Source organism: Cupressus sempervirens, chromosome 1, assembly GCF_028749045.1.
Source record: "Cupressus sempervirens isolate cs-2001-9-10 chromosome 1, ASM2874904v1, whole genome shotgun sequence".
In the NCBI taxonomy this organism is placed as follows: Eukaryota; Viridiplantae; Streptophyta; class Pinopsida; order Cupressales; family Cupressaceae; genus Cupressus; species Cupressus sempervirens.
Genome location: NC_143118.1, coordinates 598,294,516 through 598,316,806, shown reverse-complemented (window position 1 = coordinate 598,316,806; position 22,291 = coordinate 598,294,516). Strand labels below are relative to the sequence as shown.

The 22,291-nt window shown below is 31.5% G+C and overlaps 1 pseudogene; it reads right to left on the bottom strand.

Moving 5' to 3' along the window:
* The window catches only part of LOC149578860 (calreticulin-1-like), a 63,402-nt pseudogene extending 44,147 nt beyond the window's left edge, over nt 1-19,255 (bottom strand).
* Between the last annotated feature and the right edge of the window lie 3,036 nt (nt 19,256-22,291).

The following is a 22,291-nucleotide window of genomic DNA, read 5'->3' as shown; positions in this document are numbered from 1 at the left end:
ATGGAATTTTGTATGAAAGAATAAGGCATAGAAGTGTATGTGTAAAATGTGACACACACATTTCTATGAAATTCTATACAAGGGATCCAATGAATTAGGAATCTTGAATGATGACTTATAGCTTCATTTCTATGATGTCCAAGAATAAAAGGAGTATGAATTGTGGCTCTCAAATGAACCCAATAAAAGGGACCCTTAAAAGGCACACCATAGAATTGAAGATTCAAATGAAAATATAATGCAAAGATAAACTAGGATAAGAGTATAAGAACCACACTAGATGTAAATGCAAGTAAAATAAGTTAACCCAATGAGTATTACAATTCCCCTAGTTAAGCTAGATTTTCTAAGCTAATTCCAATAATGAAAACTAAGATAGTATGAAAATAAAGTAAAATATTTTGCAATTAAACAAAGTGCAAGTATGCGCTCAAGTGCTCGATAATGGAAGTACACAAACTAGCAGCATAACACTAGCACAAACATGAGATATGAGAGAGTGGGGAGAGCAAAGGATAATAAGATTAAGAGGTAAAATCTACAATGGAGAATAATCCTCATGTTGAATTTAGTGCACAACAATATCAAGAGGCAAAATAAACATATGTGTTTAAGAGGAAAATGATGTGTGGAGGAGAATAAGAGGCAAAAGAGATTCCATTTCCTTGGAAAGTGTGCATTCAATGTGTAGACAAAAATGCAATTTTCTTTTTATTTTTAAATTAGGAAATTTATTTTATGTTCATGCATAGAATAAAGGGGATTGATTTAATTAAAAATGGACATGTTCTTATTATTAATTAAATAATTAGAATAAGGTGTTCAAACCATAGGTTATAATCGAAAAAGTAATAAAATGATGTTTTGATCAAAGATAAGTGATATGCAGAATTGATTAAGCATAAGATAGATTTAGAAAAGGGGCTAATGGTTTAGATGGCCATTTTTGGGTGATTGCATTTTCCCCTCTTCAACTAATGTGTGATAAATCTAGGAACACACTAAGTGAAAGAACGATGATTTCAAGCTAGTTGACAAAGATTTAATTCTAAACATAATAGAATGAAGCACAAATAGATAGATAGAACAAATCGTAACCCATAATGATGACATGGGAACTAATATATCCAAGATAGATAGATAGATCAAGATGAATCAAAAACCATAATGATAAGATAAGTACTAATACATACAAGATAGATAGGTTAAAAATATTGCCCAGGTAAAGCACAAAGTAGATAAATAGTAGAATCAATTTGCAGATTGATTATTCCCACCCCTCTGGATTGATATTGAAATGAGGTAGAGGGAAAGAAAGAATGTGATAGATATGATAAAACCAAGATAAGGTAAGGTCCATGATGAAAGATAAGAGATTTAGAGGGCATAAAATCAAGTTTTCACTGCCAAGCATGGAGAAGGTGCCCTAGTTTGACAGAAAGTAATGAAACATAAGAATTAGGTCAACATAAGAGGAAAGGTGGTAAAATAGTCAAAAGGAGGAGGTGAAGAGAGTTTAAATGATGAATAAATGGAGGAATGATGATTTTCTTAGAATCTTGAAAGGTTTTCCTCAAAAGGGATTAGTCAATTGTGCATAGAAGAAAAAGAGTTATAAAACACGAATTTGACAATCAAGATGAATCCAAAATTTGACTTTAATCCTCAAAATGGATCCAAGTGTTGACATGCAGTCAAGTTTGTTTATTAGTAAAACCCACACTTATTTAGATAGTAAGTATCTATCAAGCTTATTGTATAGTTAATAGTGTTAACCAAATATTTTAGGCTTTACCGAGTTCTACAATTGCTACCGAGTTCAATGAATAGTAATTAGTTTGCACAGAGTAGTTTCTACTAGGTTGGTGATTACTAGTGTAAATTGAGCTTCTTAGTGTTTACTAAGTTTCTCAGTGCAAATTGAGTTCTATAGTGGTTATGGATTTCATAGTTTTAGTGATGTGAATCTAGTGTTGATTGAGCCACTCAGTGTTAACCAAGTGATTCAATTTATACCAAGCTCATAGTAATAGCATTGATCAAGCTATGTAGTGTGAATCAAGTGATTCAATTTATATGCTAAGTTTCATAGTATTCATTGAATCACTAGTGTAGACTAAGGGTGAATCCACAATACTGGGTACCACTTTTGGGGGATGAAGGAAATCGCGAAATGATGAAAAATTCCCGTATTGAATTTTATGTATGTTCGCGCGAACATATTAATAAGGTATGTTCACGTGAACATATTGAGTTTAAATAAGGTATGTTCACACAAAAATAACTTATTAATATGTTCATGCAAACATATTTTAATGGTGATTTTGCAATAAAAAATCCATTTTTCCATTTGAGATCTTGATATATTTGCCTTTTTTTAATGTTTGCATGAACACAAATTATTTTACATGTTTGCGTGAACACGTTAACTTAAATTTTTGATTGCTAGATTATTTTTCTCATATGTTCACGTGAACATGCGTTCACAAAAACATATGTAATATGTTCACAATGAACTCTATGTTCGCATGAATGCTCAAAATTAAGAATATTTCAACCCTTATTTCATTTTTTTTTGCTCTTTTGACACCCATAATTGCAGAGGAATGATCTCCTACTGAAAAATAAAAAATGTCCAAATGTGTTGCTCAAAGCAAGCTTTCCAACGACCATAATTGTAATACATATTTTAGTCATTAAGACTTTCAAAAATGGGTTTAACTCATTATAGGTTCATTACCGATTGAACATCAACCGACTTCGACACCTTGGGAAAATTAGTAGTTCAAAATAAATAATTTAGGTTTATGATAAATTGACTTCAAATTATCTATGTCAAACAGAACGTATGTTTGAATTATGATTGGTGTCACTTCAAAACTTCATAAACCATACAATATTCAACCAAAATGAATCAAACCAAATGTATCCTCTGGATATTGATGTTACAAATCTAACACCAAAAGAATTACTTCATTATCATTTCTAGAAAAAAAATTATGTGTATCAAATGAATTGTCACTCTTTAAAAATATAGAATTTTATTATCTGCCACTTTTCAGAGGAGATAAAAAAATTGACATAAAAAAAAAAAATTAGATTAAAAAATATGGTTACAAAGTAGGAACAGAGTACTAAAAATCACTACTTTATGTCATCTTGAAATTATTTATAGTTTTGGACATATAGTCACTTGAACATGACGTTTGTTGTAAAAATATTGATTTTATTGTCAAAATTGGTCAAAAAGTGGAACCCATTATTGTGGGATCACCCCTGAGTTTAGACTACTTGGAAGTGATCAGTGTGGATCGAGCTTCTATGTCTAGCAAGTGCATGACAATGTCGAGTATTGATAGTGCATGCCGAGTATCAGAACCTCATTGAGTTAGTCTTCAAAACCCAAGTTCCTACAGTTGAGCCAACTTTATGTATTTGTGTAAACTTGTATTGTAGTCAACTTTGTTGAATTGTAAATTGGATTGGTATATATTTAATGTATTATATCACATCAAAAGAAGTAATGAATGTAACAAAGTAGTAAGAAGCATAAGTGCAAAGTAAAAGGCTACAACAATATAAGGAGCAACAAAGATTTATCTATCATAGCAAGGTGATTATTACACTCAAAGGAATTTTATTTAGAAAATCAAGTTGCAAATCAGAGATCACCCACTAGTTATCTTGATAGGTGGAACTATTAAATCCTTTCACAAGGTAGACTTAACAGTCTTTTGTGAATCTCTTTACCAAGTGCATACTTCATTGTATGTTTGTAAATCCTTTCACAAGGTGGACCTAGTAGTCCTTATTGCTCCTAACAAGGAAAATCATTAGAAGTGATCATTGTAAGCCTTAACAGGTCAACTTTATACTATAGTAATAAAGCTTGTGGGTATCATCCCCACCCCAATTTTACTTTCTATTTGGAAGGCTTCTAGGTCACCATATTCTATGTCAAAGTGTTATGATTGTTTTAATGCTTTCAGTTTCTCATGCATGCAATTAGATCAAAATACACATGAAGGATTGATTGGTAACTAAGGATTAAATTTAATTGGTTATTGATTCACCCCTTCCATCTCAATAACTTATCCTATCATAGATATTTCCAACAATTGGTATCAGAGCTTTGTGGTTCTCACATAAAAAGTTTAAAAACTTGAGCAACGATCTAGGCTAATGGAGGTATTTAGACTTAATAAGGCTATTGAAAATGAAAAACTAGATTTGGAATTGGCTATTAGGAAACTCAAGAAAGTAAAGGAGTGAATCTCTCAATCCTTGAAAAGAAGAAAAGATCTTGCAATTCAGATGAATGAAAAATTCTACATTGAAGAAATAATTGAAGACATCCATTGAGTAAATAATTTAGATGAAGCCAATGAAGCAATTAGAGAATGACACACTTCAAGAAGTAAGAAAACTAAAAAGAGAGAAAGAAATTTAGTCAATAAGATTGTGTGAAGTCATGGAAGAGAAAAGCAAGATAAAAGAAGAGTTAGAAGGAAAGAACAATGAAATTCAACATCTATCTCTTCAGTAGGAAAACTTCATTTATCAACTTACTAATGCAAATGAAGAAATCATGAACTTAAGATCAAAGAATGAAAGATTGTAAAATGATCTAAACATTTAAAAGAAAACCAATGAAAGGATGATGAAATCTCTAGCAGGCATGGATCAACTAAATGAGAAAATCCAAAACAGACAAAAGGGCAAAGCAGGAATTGGATATACAAAAGTAGGTGAACCATCTAAGAAAGCAGCTCAAAAGAATCAAAGACCTACTTGAAATCACTATCGTAAGATAGGTCATACATCATTTTTTTTTTGGAGCAATGGCAAAGCTAAGTTCAGTGGAAAATGTTACAATTGTAATCAGCATGGTCATAGAGAAATGAATGCAAAGAGAAACCTAAATTTGAGGGAAAATGTCACAAATGCAAGAAGCATGGGCCCAAATCTTCTAAATGCAAATCTAAGCTATTGAATCCAACAAAATAGATTGTAAGAGCTATATTTGGTTGGGACTATAACACTTGGTGCGAATGTCATTATTATGGAGAATTTGGACACATTGGAATGAATTGTGTAAAACATTACATAAGGATAAGAGACACCACTAAAAGATGTTTTATCTATACAGAACTTGGTCATCTTGCCAAGAACTGTATGAACACTGGAAGAATTGAGGATGAAAAGAAAGTCAAGGCTGACAACATCAAAAGGTAGATCAGATAGTAATGGATTCTAAAATCTTCTAAGAATGCAAGTTCGAGCAATAAAACACATGTTATGCATGAATTACGTGACTCAAGCATTTCTACTTGATTTCCCAAAAGGAGAACTAGAACTAGGATTTTGAAGTAGATATCTTACATCAGTTCTAGTCAACTAGAAGGAAAGACCCATATCAACATTCAATATGAAAATGGATTGCTGAGTATCATAGAAAATGCTAGTCATTACCAAGTGTGGTTGGGTTGCAAGACCCTATCAAGAAAGGTCAGGAATAACTAAGTTATTGTGTGGACACTGAGTCATGAATGTTCCTACTAAGCATTTAATTCAAGTCGAGTGGAAGATAATCTATCATTGAGAAATAAATTGTACTAAGAATTTATGGCGATTGAAAGGAAAAAATTGATAAAAAGGGCAAAATCAAATTCATTTGTTATCATAAAATTTTAAGAGCTATTTGTGCAAAGTGATTTTAGTGCATCTGAGTGATCTGTGCAAATTACTATTGAAGATTTTCATGTTTTTAGAAACCCTACCAAGAAATGGCATCCTCTAGTAGTAAAACAAAGAAAGGATTATAAATGTTAGTTCAAGTCATTGAATGGAAAGCACGAGATTTCAAGCTTAGTTTGGTTGTTGATGAAACCCTAGATCCAAGTAGAGCTCAATCTCAAATCCTAGCTAAGGTACTATTGATTAATGATATTCATTTGCATTTTTTATGTTCTATCCAAGATATAGGAACCTTTGAAATGGATGAAACTTTAAAGAAGCTATGTGTGAATGATGTGTTAAAACCGAAGTATCAACACCTAGAAGTGAAGGGTTTGACTCACATTCCACACATGCCTCGAGATTTTTAGATTAAGTGGATAAGATTTATCCTCACCCATATACATAATGGGTAGTTATGGTTAGATCAACCTATTGTGATAACACAGAAAATGATCCATCAGATCATAGGGCTTCTAATGCTAACAAAGAGTAAAATGACTAACACCATAAGTCAGGTAGAATTGGAGAAGAAAACCCTTTTCAAATGGGATGAAAGGGGTATGAAGATCAGTTGTGTTACTGATATGGAGTTACAGTTTGGGATACATGTAATTGCACATAAGATATACAACTCTAGTCATCTAAACAATGTATCATGTGAAGTAGTGGATCTCACATTCAAAGTGGTCAAGAACAACATGTCACTTGACCTTGTTGAATTGATGTTGAATCAGTTCAAGAAAAACATAGAAATCATAAGAACTTCATAGAATAACCCTTGTAAGTTTGGTTCACTCTTAACCTATTTATTTTTCTTTGTGCAAAATTTCTTCCCATCAAAAGGTACCATTATATGGAGAAAAGATGTACCTATTCTTTATCAAATCAATGGGTATACAAGAGATATGGGAGAAAACTATGTAAGTATCATGGAAAACTATTTTAATGCATTTAAGGATAAGATGAATAATAGATTTAGAATCCATAAGAAACTTGTAGAAGACTACAAGAATGATATTTTTTTTTATGGTTGATTGTGATAAAGTGTATATACAAGTAGCCAGACAAGGAATTGTATGGCTCAGGCCTCTAGGTTATGAGGTTAATATAGATGAAAACAAAGATATTATTGAAGCATTGTTAAATGAGCTAGTTTATCCAAAAGCTACATATTTTGGCACATATGAGGAAGCTAAAGCAAGAATTGAATTAGAAAAAAAACTCCCTCAGGGGGTCAAAAAAGGAAAGAAAAGAATAGCAAAGTTGAAATAAAACTAGCTTTACTCTCCTATTGATTGAAGGTAAAGGAGATGACATAAAAGAAGAGCCTATAAAGAAGAAAGGTAAAGTTATTATAAAAAAACCCTACAAAGGCATCTACTATAGTGTTTACAAGGAGGACATCTAGAAAGAAACTGAAGTTGGGTAAAGAAGCAAAGGCTATAATTTTCAAAAAACCTCCACCCACCTTTCAAAAAAGATAAAAAGAAATTGATTCAGGAGCTAGCATAAAAAAATTCAGATCATTGAGGTACGAAACCAAAACTACAAAGGAGAAGCAACAAGTTGAATACATGATCGTATCAAAACTAGGAAAATGGAAATACTCTCTAGATCAACTTGTGTAGTAGATTCCCAATGAATTAATAGATAAAATTAAGCCAAGATGAGAGCATGCAAAGAAAACTAAAAAAAATATTTATGAGTAGACCCTAAGACAACTCATCCCGAGCTTGAGTGATAAAGAAGTAAAAGAATCCATCAAAAAGAATGAAGAGAAGCTCACTTTGAGATTCAACAATTGTCTTATATTAATAAATGACATTGAACATGTGGTGAGGAATGTCACCAACACATGGAAGAACACTTATAATCTTCACTATTTTGTTGTTAATGTTAGTGACAAGGATGAAGATGATGGTGAACATGACAAGGAAAAGGAAATTCATGATAATAAAGAGAGGAATAGGAAGCTACCAAGGAAGATCTCCCTAAGGTTTAGAACATTGAGGAGACTGATCTTGAGAAGATTGTAGTAGTAGTCATAGCCTCACTTCTTCATTCTTTGAGCAAAGCATTGAAGACATCAAGCTTAGAGAAAGCTATTGTAGAATTGGTTGTTTCAAACATTGCAAGTTCAAGTACTCAATCAATATTTACACCTATTTAGCTTAGTAATTCATTAACATAAGTGACAAGTAGTTCATCTACCAAGTAGACAATACTTTCTCCTTCATCAAGTTTGGCAACACAAGGTATTTCTTCAATAAGTGTAGTATCTACTTTTTCTGCCAATCCTACTATTTCTACTATTGTTTCTATTCCTAGCATGCAAATAATAAGTACAAGGATAGTTGAGACCAAGCCTCAACTGAGTACAATTTTTTTGAGAAAAGGAAAAGATAAGGAAGAATACATTGATCTTGATGAGGAGATAGTTATCCTGAGTTAGGCTATCTCCAATCTTAATCCCGATCAAATGCACATAGTAGGAGAGCTACTATAGAAGAATGCTAAGCATCAAAGACTTAAAGAAGAAAGAAATAGATAATTTCAAGTGCTTGAAGATGCAAAGAACATTCTTGCAAAAGCACTCAACAATGAGGTTGATACTTCTCAACCAATTTTGGCATAGCTAGTAGAAGTGGTCCAAAAATTCAATGAAAATTTGAATGGAAAAGAGAAATTGTTGTAGAGAGTAGAGAAGAAATTTGAGAATAAAGTTTTGGAGCTAGTAGCACAAAAGATTGCAATACATCAAGTATGTTGGATACAATTGATTAATTGTGTATTGTCTTTGATGTTACACAAATTTCATATCATTATCACTAAATGCATGTTGAGCTCACTCAAGTAGTGTAGATAGTTTTATGTGTCTATCAAGCATTCTTGTGTTTGCCTAGTTCAAAAGGTAGTGTCTACCAAGTTAACTTGGGCATCAAAGGAAATTCTATAGAACATGAGTGTTAATCAAGCTCATTTAGTTAATGAAGGAAATGTTGGATGGAACTAGTATTAACTGAGCTCACTCAATTACCAAAGGATCTTCGTGAATATGTAGTGTTAACCAAGTTCACTTAGTTAATACAAGAAAATTGTTTTTGAAATAGTGTCTATCGAGTAGGGTCGACTAACAAAAGATTTCCTTGTTTTGGCATATTGAGTTTAATTGATTTATCTATTGGTTCTAGATGACTGAGGAGATGAATATTAATTATTCTAAGTTGTATATGAGCCAACTTGATAATATGAATGATATAAGGTCAAGTTGAGAATTTGAAAGTGTGTAAGAGTGTTAATGCATGGAAGATTTTGAAGATCTACTGGTGCAACAAGAAAGAAAATCAGAAGGATAAGAAAAATATCCTTTTAAAGATGAAAAGATATATTTGATTAGGAAGGATCAAGTACAAGCCAGAACCATTGTAGTAGTGATCTAAATCTCATAACAGATTTGGCTTAACAACTATTTGTAAAATCTCTAACAAGGTGGTCGTTCTATTGAATTGTCTAAAGATCTCTAAAAAGGCCACTCCTAACAAGGTGATTAAATCCTTTAACAAGGTCACACCTAACAATGCATTTTGTAACTTTTAATAGGGTTTGCTCATAACAGGGCTCACTTCAAAAGAGTGAAAATGATAACTAGTTGCAATTGGTATTCCCCAAATTGGGTTTCCACATTAAATCCTGGTGTCAATTGTGTTCATGTGTTTGCATCTAAGTTAAAATAATGGTAATCATAGATAACATCCAAGATTTTCATGTTAAGTATTACCAAGCATATTTAGTATTTATCGAGTTACAACATTTTATGTGTGTTTGTCAAGCATCAACAATATTCAATTTTTAGAGTTTATTTTGTATTGACATCTAAAGAGATCAGGGATTTATTTTTTTGGTAACTAATTCACCCCTCCACTCTCAGTTACTCCTCTTATATTTCCAACAATTGGTATCAGAGCTTTTGGTGCTTGTAGAAAAGGTTTCAAGGACCTAAGCCAAATATCAGGATATCTTATAGAAGAGAAATTTCCAAGTTGAACAGAGATAATTTTGCAGCATGGCAAGGACTTATGAGGTTACATTTGGATACCATAAGTGATTTAGGTTGTAAATATCTTGATTTTGAGCACAAGACTCCCACTAGAACATTATCAGTTGAAGATATTGTTGAAAAGAAGAATCATAACATCATGATGATTGATATGGCATCTGCTCTCAGTTATGCTGAATTTGATGAAGTAAAATATTGTAAAATTTCTCATTAAATGTGGACCAAACTAAAATACATTTATGGAGGAGATAAGGCTGGAAGTCTTAGAAGTCATTTTGATCAGATGAAAATGAAAGAAGATGAGAACATTGCAAAACATGTGGAAAGAAACAAAGCAAGTGTGAGTGCAATCAAAGCATTTGGAGGAGACGTTCAAGAAAAAAATAGTTGTAAGAAAGGTACTTAGAACTCTTCTTCCTATTTATACAATTAGAGTATCTTCTATTCAAGAGATGAGATGTGATCTAAAGAATGAAATATCTTTGGATGCTCTAGTTGGAAGATTGACAACTTTTGAGTTAGATAACTTTGATAACTATGTTCCTAGTTCAAAAGTTATTGAGTCTACATTTGAAGCTAAACTCTCACTCAAGAAAAAGAGAAAGAAATCAAAGTCTAGTCAATTAGGAAGTGAAGAAGAAGAATTAGAAGAAAGCTGAGATAGTGATCTTGAAGTTGTTGAAGCTCTACTTGCAAGAAAGTATTTCAAAGGTAGAGGAAAGTACAAAGGTAAAGTTCCTCTGATCTACTTTTCTTGTGAAGAAGTTGGTCACATTGCTACAAGGTGTCCAAAAAGAGAAAAAAAAGATGAAAAGAAAAGCAATAAGCACAAAGGCAAGAAGGATTCCAAGAACTACAAGAAATACAAGGAAAAAGGTAAGAAATCTTGTTTTATGGCTAAAGATTCTGATAACAATGAAGATGAAATGGTATATATTGTAGTAAAAGATGAATTTGATGACGAAGGAGATAAAATGACACTTATCTCTCATGTTAAAAAAAAATGATACATGGATTATTGGTAGTGGTTATTCACATCATAGGACTGGAGACAAAACAAAATTTGAGTACATGGAATATTATGATGGAGGTAGTGTGAGATTTGAAAATAATGAACCTTGTAACATAAAAGGAAAAGGATGTATTTCTTTGACAAAGGAACTTGTATGTGTCAATACTTATTAGGTTGAAGGACTAAATCATAATCTACTAAGTGTGGCATAGTTAATAACATTCGATTCAAGGTAGAATTCATGGATTGATAGGCCAAACCATTGGATGGTAAAGAAAATTTGGTTGGATCTGGTAAGAAAACAAAAGGTAATTTATTTTATCTTGAACTTAGGGAAAGTTCATGTGTATTTGCTCAAGTAGAAGAAAATTGGTTATGGCACAAAGGATTATGTCATGTAAACTTTGATAATATAGTTAAGATAAGAAAACATAAAAGAGTAAGAGGTATTCCTAGTTTGAAGAAACCTAATATGGGTATGTGTAAAAATTGCCAAATTGGTAAGATGAGAAAGACTAGTTTTAAAATCAAGAACTATCAGTTAGAAGAAGCCTTAGAAGTTGTGCATATAGATTTATGTGACCTATTGGAATAGAGTTTTATAGTGGAGAATTTTTTTTCATTCTTTTTGTTGATGATTATTCTAGAATGATGACTATAATGTATCTAAAAGAAAAATCCAAATATTTTCAAAAATTCAAGTGGTATCTAGCAAGAGTAGAAAAAGAAACTGGAAAGAGATTGAAATGTTTAAGGTTAGCCAAAGGTGGTGAATTCATCTCCAATGAATTTAATAATTTCTACATTGAAATTGGGATCAAAAGACAAGTATCAGCCCCTGGTACTCCACAACAAAATGGTATAGCTAAAAGAAGAAACAAATCTGTCATGGATTGTGCAAGAACACTAATGATTGAAAAAAATGTTGCAATAAAATACTAGAAGGAAGCTATCTGCACCGTAGCTCATACCTTGAACAGAGTAAAGTTGAAGAAAGATTCAAACAAAACTCCTTATCAACTATGGTATGGCTATAAACCTAATGTAAGTTACTTGAAAGTATTTGGTAGCAAATGTTATCTCTTGAAAGTATCTAGAAAATGAAAATTTGATATCGAGGGTGATGAAGACATATTATTAAGATACTCTTGTAAAAGTAAAGCATTCAAATACTTGAATTTTTCTACTCATAAAATCATAGAAAGTGCACATATGAGAATTGATGAGTTTGCATAGAGTGAAGAAGAAAGCAACAAAGAGCTAGAGGATTACAAAAATTTTTTTTACTATGAATTTGATACCATACCAAATCTATTTGAGAGAAAGGAAGCTTCATCCCCCAAGTCCCCAAAATCTCCAATAGTTATTGAGTTGTAGATAGTGCAACCTAAGTCATAGTATGAAGGACCCGAGTAACAGTTAGAAGCTACCGAGCTAGTTTGAACCAAGTCTAATGAACCCAAGTTGCAGACAGTGGAACTTGAGCTAGATACTGAAGTTCATGATGAAAATAGTAAAAATCATTCCAAATCCAAAGAACCTGCATTAGCAAGATATGTCAAAAGACATCATGTACCTTATCAGATCATTGGAGACAAATCTGATGGAACAATGACAAGAAGCAAATTAAAAGGTAAATGTTTACTAGCTGAATTTGAACCTAGAAATGTTAAAGATGCTCTGGATAATGAAAGTTGGGTTGAAACAATGAATGAAGAAATAGAATAAATAGAGTAGAACAAAACTTGGACCCTCATTCCTAGAACCAAGGATAAAAATGTAATTGGCACAAAATGGGTGTTTAGAAACAAGCTGAATGAAGATGAAAAAGTTTCCAGAAACAAAGCAATATTGGTGTACAAAGACTATTCTCAAGTAGAAGGTATTGATTATAGTGAAAATTTTTCTCCTATTGCAAGATTAGGTGGTGTTAGAGCTCTACTAGCATATGCAACACACAAAGGATTTAAAGTATATCAAATGGATGTTAAATCCGCATTCTTGAATGGAATTCTTGATGAGGAAGTCTACATTAAACAACCAGAAGGTTTTGTAGATCCTAACAAAAAAGACATGGTTTGAAAATTACACAAAGCATTTTATGGTCTCAAGCAAGCTCCTAGAGCTTGGTATGAAAGACTTCATAATTACTTGATATAGATTGCCTTTCAAAAAAAAAATGATAATAGTAGTTTGTATATCAAAGAAGGACTAGACAATAAGATTGTGTTGGCAAAAATATTTGTTGATGATACCTTATTCATTGGAAATGATGACTAATGCAAAGTATTTTTAGAAGAAATGAGAAAAGAATTTGAAATGTCCATGTTTGGTGAGATAAAATTCTTTGTTGGATTGTAGATTTAGCAGAACAAAAATGGTATATACATTACTGAATACAAATATATCAAGGAGATACTAAAGAAATTTTGAATGGAAGATTCAAGACTAGTTGGAACCCCTATGTCTACTAGATACATGCTTTCCAAAAATGATTACTCAAAGGAAGTAGCTCAGACCACATACAGATCAATGATTGAAAAATTGCAATATGTAGTTCATACAAGGCTTGATATTGAATTAGTAGTTGGTATGGTGGCAAGATTCTAACAAAATCTCAAAGAAAACCACATGATCGAAATCAAGAGAATCATGAGATATCTGAAAGGTACTAAAGACTATGGCTTTTGGTACAAACTTGGAGGCAATTTAGACTTAAAGGTGTTCATTGATGCGGATTGGGAAGGAAGCATTGATGATAGGAAAAACACTAGTGGTGGAGAATTCTTTCTTGGTAAAAGATTGATGTCTTGGACAAGGAAGAAAGAAAATTGCATCTCTTAATTGTAGTGCCTACCCCTAGTTCACATTTTGTTTTAATTGCCAAACTCTTTTAGGCCAGTTTTATACTTGATGTTTAGTAGCATTATTTTCAGATTATCAGATGTTGTTTTACACTCAATTTATTATATGATGAGATGACTTGGTACTCTATATTTCATGCATGTATGATGATTATTCAATGTTTTCAGTTATCGATGATGATTAGTTAGATGGTTTATTATCACATGTGCTTTCTTATGGATACTTACCCCATACTGCATGTGTATGGTGTGCGTGTTTGTTTTCTTTATGTATGGTGTTTCTGATGTGGTTAAGGAAGGGAGTCGTAGTCACCTGCTAGTCGGGATCTACACGATGCACCACTTCTTGCCATTGTCTATTTAGCTTAGAATATTGTGTCTGTACATGCGTGGATTTTATGCAGGTTGCAGGTACCGGGTATCGACTTCCCTGAATTGCCAGGATGAGCATACCCTATCGCATTATCTCAATGGTAAGAGAGGGGAGATAAACTCTTAAGTCCAAATCCTAAACCCATTTAGCCAATTGTCCTAATTGATAATTAGGGCAAGTATCTGAGTTATGTACCCTCCGAATGCATCAAATGATGTTATTTTGTGATTATAACCCTTTTGTTTGATTTAATATGTATTTTTCTATGATGGGTTTTCGTATGTTGCTTTATGAGTCCTTGATGTATTTTCTATTAATTAAGTTTAATTAAAAGGGATTAATTAATGATTTAATTTAATATAAAATTATTATGATATTTTAATAATTGATTATATTTAATTAATTGAGAAATTAATTAAATAAAAAGAATTAAATTTGGAGATAAAAGTTTTAAGTATAATTTTAGAATGTGATAATATTTATTTAATTTAATAATAATATATATTTAGAGTTCATTTATAAATAAATGCTAAATATTATTATAAAATTGAATTAATAAATATTTTATCAATTAAAGTTTCTTAAATATATTAAAAGTGGAAAAGATATTAAATTATTAAAGGTTTCTAGATCGCATGATCTAAGCATGAGTTTAAATATAAAAGAAATTAATTAAAACGATTAGTTAATGATTTAATTTAATAGAAGATTATTATGATATTTTAATATTTGATTATATTTAATTAATTGAGAAATTAATTAAATAAAAAGAATTAAATTTGGAGATAAAAGTTTAAGGATAATTTAGAACATTATAATATTTATTTAATTCAATAATAATATATTTAGAGATCATTTTTAAATAAATGCTAAATATTATTGTTATTTAAGTTAATTAAATATTTTATCAATTAAGTTTCTAAAATAAATTAAAAAGAAAATATATTAATTATTAAAAGTTGTAAGATTGCATGATTCGAGTATGTGTTGAAAATAAAGAAATTAATTAAAAAGATAAAATAAGAGGAAATTATAATGTTATTTTAATTTCATAAAGTGCGCATGGGATTAAAAGTAATAAAGATTAAAAATAGAAGTCAAGTGGAATATTAAATAAAGTTGTTTAATAATTCAACTTAATGTGCATGAAAAGATGAATGCAAAATAAAATAAAAGATTAATAAAAGTTAATTTTGGAGTTAACTCAGTTGTGCAAAGAGTCTTCTCGGGTGAACGCACAATTAGTGCCCCGATTTGAGGAGAAAACTCCTTATCACAACTTTGGGGTTCATTTTTGGGGGAGACGAATTTGGACAAGGAATTTGGGAAAAGAATTTTAGAGACAAGAATTTTGGTAGAAAAATTTTTGGAAGGGGATTTCAGAAAGAGAATTATAGGAAAGATATTGAAGAGAAGAAAATCCTCTCACAGTTTCGGGGACTTCGTATTAGCATCAGGAGCAGGTAGGGTCTTGTGCTTTGATCACTGGTTAAATTATGCAATTTGAGATTCCTGTCTTCTTCATGAGTGTTAAAATCAAGTCTCTGGGTTTCATTGCATGAATCTCTTGTTCTTTGGTTATGTATCTACGATAGGGTATTGTTAAATTATGTTTAGAAGAAAAATAAATTTAATTACGAACCCTCACCTTCTAACTTAAAGAAGACACGATTGAATTAGGAAGGGTTCGAATTTAAAAAAAAACAAAATTCTAAATTTATAATTTGGATAGTTGGCAATAGTTCCTCTATCAGAGTAATGTGGTGATCAAATTAAAATATATATACATATATATATAGTTTAATAAATTATAAATTATTATTAATTTCATAAAATAAATAAATTTATATTTGAAAAGAATTGGTTATAAAATGTAGTATATGTATAAAATTTATAAAATAAATTTATTTATTTAAAAATTTTATTTTGCAAACATAATAATTATGATAAAATATTTTATAATAATAATAATAAAAAAAAGGAATTAATTAAAATTTATATTTATATGGGGGTGGGGGGGGGGGGGGGGGGGGTCGTTGACCCACACCCCCACCTGTCCTTTCACTGTCGTGTGTCGCAGTAGGTACTGCTGCGGTAGCAGTACTGCTGCGACAACAGGTACTGCTGACGCAGTAGTACCTTGCTGCAACAGCAGCCAGTAGCGATTTAATATCGCTTGTTCATATTTTGTTTTGATTTATTAGTTAGGTTATGATAAAGTTTTATATATTAATTTTAATTATATATATATATATATATATATATATTTATGCATTATTAATATTTATTAAATATTATTTAATAAATGAATGTTTATCATAGTTGTTATTATTGAATTAATTAATGATTATGAATATTATTTATTAGAGAATTTTGTTAATAGACATTTTTAATTAATTATTTATTTATTATTAAATAAATAATTATTATTAATTTAGTAAGGTAAATTGGTTTTGGGATTAACTAAGTTAATAAGAAATATCATAATTATGTTATTATTTAAAAAATTTGATTATTAATGAAATTGAGATTTTTATTATTTATTTAATAATCAATTATTATTATTTTAATAATTAATAAATGATTATTATTTAGTCAAGATTTATCTAAGACAAGAATGAGTTAACTCGTAAAGTAAACTATGAAAACTTATTACTTGAAATATATATGAAACTGGGAATAGAGACCTTACATTGGCTCAATAGTATATTATCAACCAATTTGAAATACGAGATTATTTACTTGAACTCTACACTGAAACTGAAACCCTCTTGTTTAACTCAAACTATGTGTTTTCTAATTCAACCAAACTGCAGATTGTCCTTTTTATGTGTTCTTTGTACTGCTTATGTTTGGGGGTGTTGGGGGTTGTTCTAGTATTGACCAGTTTAGGTTGTTACTAGAGGCTCGGGGTTGTGAATGTGATGTTATGATGATTTGGTCTCGATCTTTCTTAACCTGACCATGGTAATGTGATGGAGTGCTCTATGACATGATTTTATTTACTAGTTGTTATTGCTTTCAGTCTTCTTGTGTGAAGCTAAGGTGTATGTTTATGAGATACCTGACTTAACCATTTTCAAGTCTCGATCAGTTATATTTGATAACCATTTTTGAGTCATCGATCAGTTATACTTGGATTGCTTTTCGGTCGATTGAGAGGACTGAAGTGTTTGTTATGTTCTTGATGATGTCATGTGTTGACTTGACCATTTTGGAGTCTTTGATCAGTATTGTGATTTATTATTGGGATACTTTCTGGTTGCTCATTGGAGAACCACTGGATTTTGTGATTTATCATTGATGTCTTCAGTTGCTGATAGAGAGCTGTTGTGATCATATGATTATTATTTGATGCTTATCTGTTGCTCATGAAGAACTAATGTAATTTTTGTAGCTTATCTTTTATGATGTTTTTCAGTTGCTTGTATAGGACTGAGGTGATTTTATTATGATTCTTTGATTTGTGATTTCATGAGCCTAGGGTAGGTTATCTATGTGTAGTGTCGGGAAGTGGCTTGCAATGGGGATCGAGGCCCTAAGAGGCTGCCTGGAGCAACCCATTGTAAGTTGTTTTAACAAGTGAAAACATCTCACCTAAATACTGACTTAAATGAACCTAATAAGATAATTGTATGTTCTCTCCCATGCCTTGAGTGCTAGTACAGGCTAGGATGGGGTAGAGAGAATGCTTGGTTGCGACCTTGCATTCCATAGTATGCCTCGTCAGTAGGAGAGGATATTAATGGCCGCAGGATCACTAGGGACCCGGGATTCCTAAGGGATTGCTCGGGTAACTTCTATGTGACTTTTGCGATGACACTTTCCCGCTTGCATAGTAGGTTTCCTACGTGTCTTTGTGGTGCCTCTGGGTCTAGATGTCTTTCTATGTTGGAACCTTTGAGTTAGTATACTTTTAAGATTTCCCAGACTTAGAGAGTACTTGTGTTTTGTGTTTGATACCTTGTTTGGGACTTGAGACTATCTCCTCAGCGCAGTGGGAGTGGACCATTTAGGTTCCACGTGGTCGGGTGGTAGTGCTTTTACTCTTACCATTGAGATCCGTTCCGTGGTCACCGTGGCTGGAGTTGTCGTGATTGGCATTTACCTTCACTATGTTCTTGGATTATTATGATGGATGGTTATATTTTATGATAGATGTTTTATCATTATGGATGTATGGATGTATCAGGTATGTTATTAGTTTCATTTATTTTACTGTACTTTGTATCATGGTTCTGAGGATGATGTATCTTTATCTTTATATATGTATATTCTTTTAAGCCTTTCATACCCTGTGACATGTACAGTGGATGATTGAGCATTCCGAATTAATTTGCCAAGAGGCATTCAGAACAAATGTATATTATGGACATTGGACTTTCTGATTATTCTTTCATATGTATGTGGTAGTTGTTAGACTTAGAATTAATTAAATTTAAATGTGACTCAACGTCTTGGGATCCTTAAGGTGTAACTTGTGATGTATGTTTGTTGATGATTACATGTTATTGCTTCCGCTACTATGTGTTTGATGTGTATGTTATACTTTCTTACTTTAAAAAAAAAAAAAGTTTTGCAAACTTAGTGAAACTTTAGGTTAATTCTTTTGGATCCCTTGGCCGGGCGTTACATCTGGTATCAGAGCCCAAGTTTCTACATTGGGAGCTCTGGGTATGTTGGAACGCCACTAATGTGAACTAGTTGAACAAAATGAAAATTTTAAACTATCATGTGTATCTCTTTTAAACTGAAAACTTGAACTAGTCAAGCTAAAACATAACTTAAATTGTTAGTTGCATATTTTTCATACTTCAACACTTAGACTTCAAAACTGAAACCAAAATTATAGTCAAACTAGAAATTGAAACTAGCTTGTTTGTAAAACATGTACCTATTGTCTATGTTTTAAAGTAGTGTGCTTTTGATTATCCTTGGGAGTATTATGTTGATTTTGTTTAGAGAGTTTAGGTGATCAATTTCAATATTTGTTAGGAAGGATGCATGTTGGATCAATATGGTTTTCGGTTTATTATTAAACCAGAATTACATTGCTCTAAGTGATTTAAAGTTATATATATGTATGCTTATGATACCATCTTGTATCTGGATATTATTGTAGGATGATATCTGGGGCAAGATCTTCTGTTATAAGCCATAGCCCAGACCATGGTGAAGGCCATGGATGAGACAGAGCTATCAGTTTCCATGAGTCTATCCATGAAGAACCTATCCAAGATGGGAATAGGGAAGAGCATGTCAGTGAGCATCAGGAAGGGTACTGTAGAGAGCAACAAGTTGTCTCTGAGGAGGTTGAGCTGAGGCAAATGTTGCAGACCATCATTGATCGCCTACCTCCTATTCATGACCATGATAGAGCACCTTGGGCAGGACTTGAGCATAGACCTAAGAGCATGAACTCTCGTCAAGCTCGTAATGCATGGCGTAATAAGCGCCACCAGCGTTACCAGCCATATCTGGGTAATCAAGGTGTAGGTGGCAATAGGAAACCTCCTTCTGGGGGTAACCAACAGCAGGAAGGTACTTATCCTCCAGCACAGTGTGGTGGTGATGGTTCCAATGCTAGGAACTATCACAAGGTTCATCGCAACAAGCCCAACCAATATGATCGACAGTCTCAGAGTGTTCAGCCTTATCCTAGTGGGGGTAGTTTCTTGTAGTCTAGTGCACCTAAAGCTCAGAGGAGCTTCGATGGAGAGTGTTTCATATGTAGACAACGTGGACACAAGGTGTCTCATTGTCCTCAAAGGAAACCTCAACCCTTGGATGAGAGACTCGCAGCTTCAGAACCTACGGTTGGTGATATGGGTAGATCCCAAAGAGTGTTCTCAGTGGAGACATATCCTCCTGCAGGGGAAAGGTTCCCATTGGACCCACACAGTGAGACCCTTAGTTTTATCATTCATGTACGCTTCCAGGAGTAAGCTTAAGTCTAGGGGAGGTGGATGTAGTGCCTACCCCTAGTTCACATTTTGTTTTAATTGCCAAACTCTTTTAGGCCAGTTTTATACTTGATGTTTAGTAGCATTACTTTCACATTATCAGATGTTGTTTTACACTCAATTTATTATATGATGAGATGACTTGGTACTTTATATTTCATGCATGTATGATGATTATTCAATGTTTTCAGTTATCGATGATGATTAGTTAGATGGTTTATTATCACATGTGCTTTCTTATGGATACTTACCCCATACTGCATGTGTATGGTGTGCGCGTTTGTTTTCTTTATGTATGGTGTTTTTGATGTGGTTAAGGAAGGGAGTCGTAGTCACTTGCTAGTCGAGATCTACATGATGCACCGCTTCCTACCATTGTCTGTTTAGCTTAGAATATTGTGTCTGTACATGCATGGATTTTATGCAAGTTGCAGGTACCGGGTATCGACTTCCCTGAATAGCCAGGATGAGCATACCCTATCGCATTATCTCAATGGTAAGAGAGGGGAGATAAACTCTTAAGTCCAAATCCTAAACCCTTTTAGCCAATTGTCCTAATTGATAATTAGGGCAAGTATCTGAGTTATGTACCCTCCGAATGCATCAAATGATGTTATTTCGTGATTATAACCCTTTTGTTTGATTTAGTATGTATTTTTCTATGATGGGATTTCGTATGTTGCTTTATGAGTCCTTGATGTATTTTCTATTAATTAAGTTTAATTAAAAGGGATTAATTAATGATTTAATTTAATAGAAAATTATTATGATATTTTAATAATTGATTATATTTAATTAATTGAGAAATTAATTAAATAAAAAGAATTAAATTTGGAGATAAAAGTTTTAAGTATAATTTTAGAATGTGATAATATTTATTTAATTTAATAATAATATATATTTAGAGTTCATTTATAAATAAATGCTAAATATTATTATAAAATTGAATTAATAAATATTTTATCAATTAAAATTTCTTAAATATATTAAAAGTGGAAAAGATATTAAATTATTAAAGGTTTCTAGATCGCATGATCTAAGCATGAGTTTAAATATAAAAGAAATTAATTAAAACGATTAGTTAATGATTTAATTTAATAGAAGATTATTATGATATTTTAATATTTGATTATATTTAATTAATTGAGAAATTAATTAAATAAACAGAATTAAATTTGGAGATAAAAGTTTAAGGATAATTTAGAACATTATAATATTTATTTAATTCAATAATAATATATTTAGAGATCATTTTTAAATAAATGCTAAATATTATTGTTATTTAATTTAATTAAATATTTTATCAATTAAGTTTCTAAAATAAATTAAAAAGAAAATATATTAATTATTAAAAGTTGTAAGATTGCATGATGCGAGCATGTGTTGAAAATAAAGAAATTAATTAAAAAGATAAAATAAGAGGAAATTATAATGTTATTTTAATTTCATAAAGTGCGCATGGGATTAAAAGTAATAAAGATTAAAAATAGAAGTCAAGTGGAATATTAAATAAAGTTGTTTAATAATTCAACTTAATGTGCATGAAAAGATGAATGCAAAATAAAATAAAAGATTAATAAAAGTTAATTTTGGAGTTAACTCAGTTGTGCAAAGAGTCTTCTCGGGTGAACGCACAATTAGTGCCCCGATTTGAGGAGAAAACTCCTTATCACAACTTTGGGGTTCATTTTTGGGGGAGACGAATTTGGATAAGGAATTTGGGAAAAGAATTTTAGAGACAAGAATTTTGGGAGACAATTTTTGGAAGGGGATTTCAGAAAGAGAATTATAGGAAAGATATTGAAGAGAAAAAAATCCTCTCACAGTTTCGGGGACTTCGTATTAGCATCAGGACCAGGTAGGGTCTTGTGCTTTGATCACTGGTTAAATTATGCAATTTGAGATTCCTGTCTTCTTCATGAGTGTTAAAATCAAGTCTCTGGGTTTCATTGCATGAATCTCTTGTTCTTTGGTTATGTATCTACGATAGGGTATTGTTAAATTATGTTTAGAAGAAAAATAAATTTAATTACGAACCCTCACCTTCTAACTTAAAGAAGACACGATTGAATTAGGAAGGGTTCGAATTTAAAAAAAAAACAAAATTCTAAATTTATAATTTGGATAGTTGACAATAGTTCCTCTATCAGAGTAATGTGGTGATCAAATTAAAAAATATATATATAGTTTAATAAATTATAAATTATTATTAATTTCATAAAATAAATAAATTTATATTTGAAAAGAATTGGTTATAAAATGTAGTATATGTATAAAATTTAT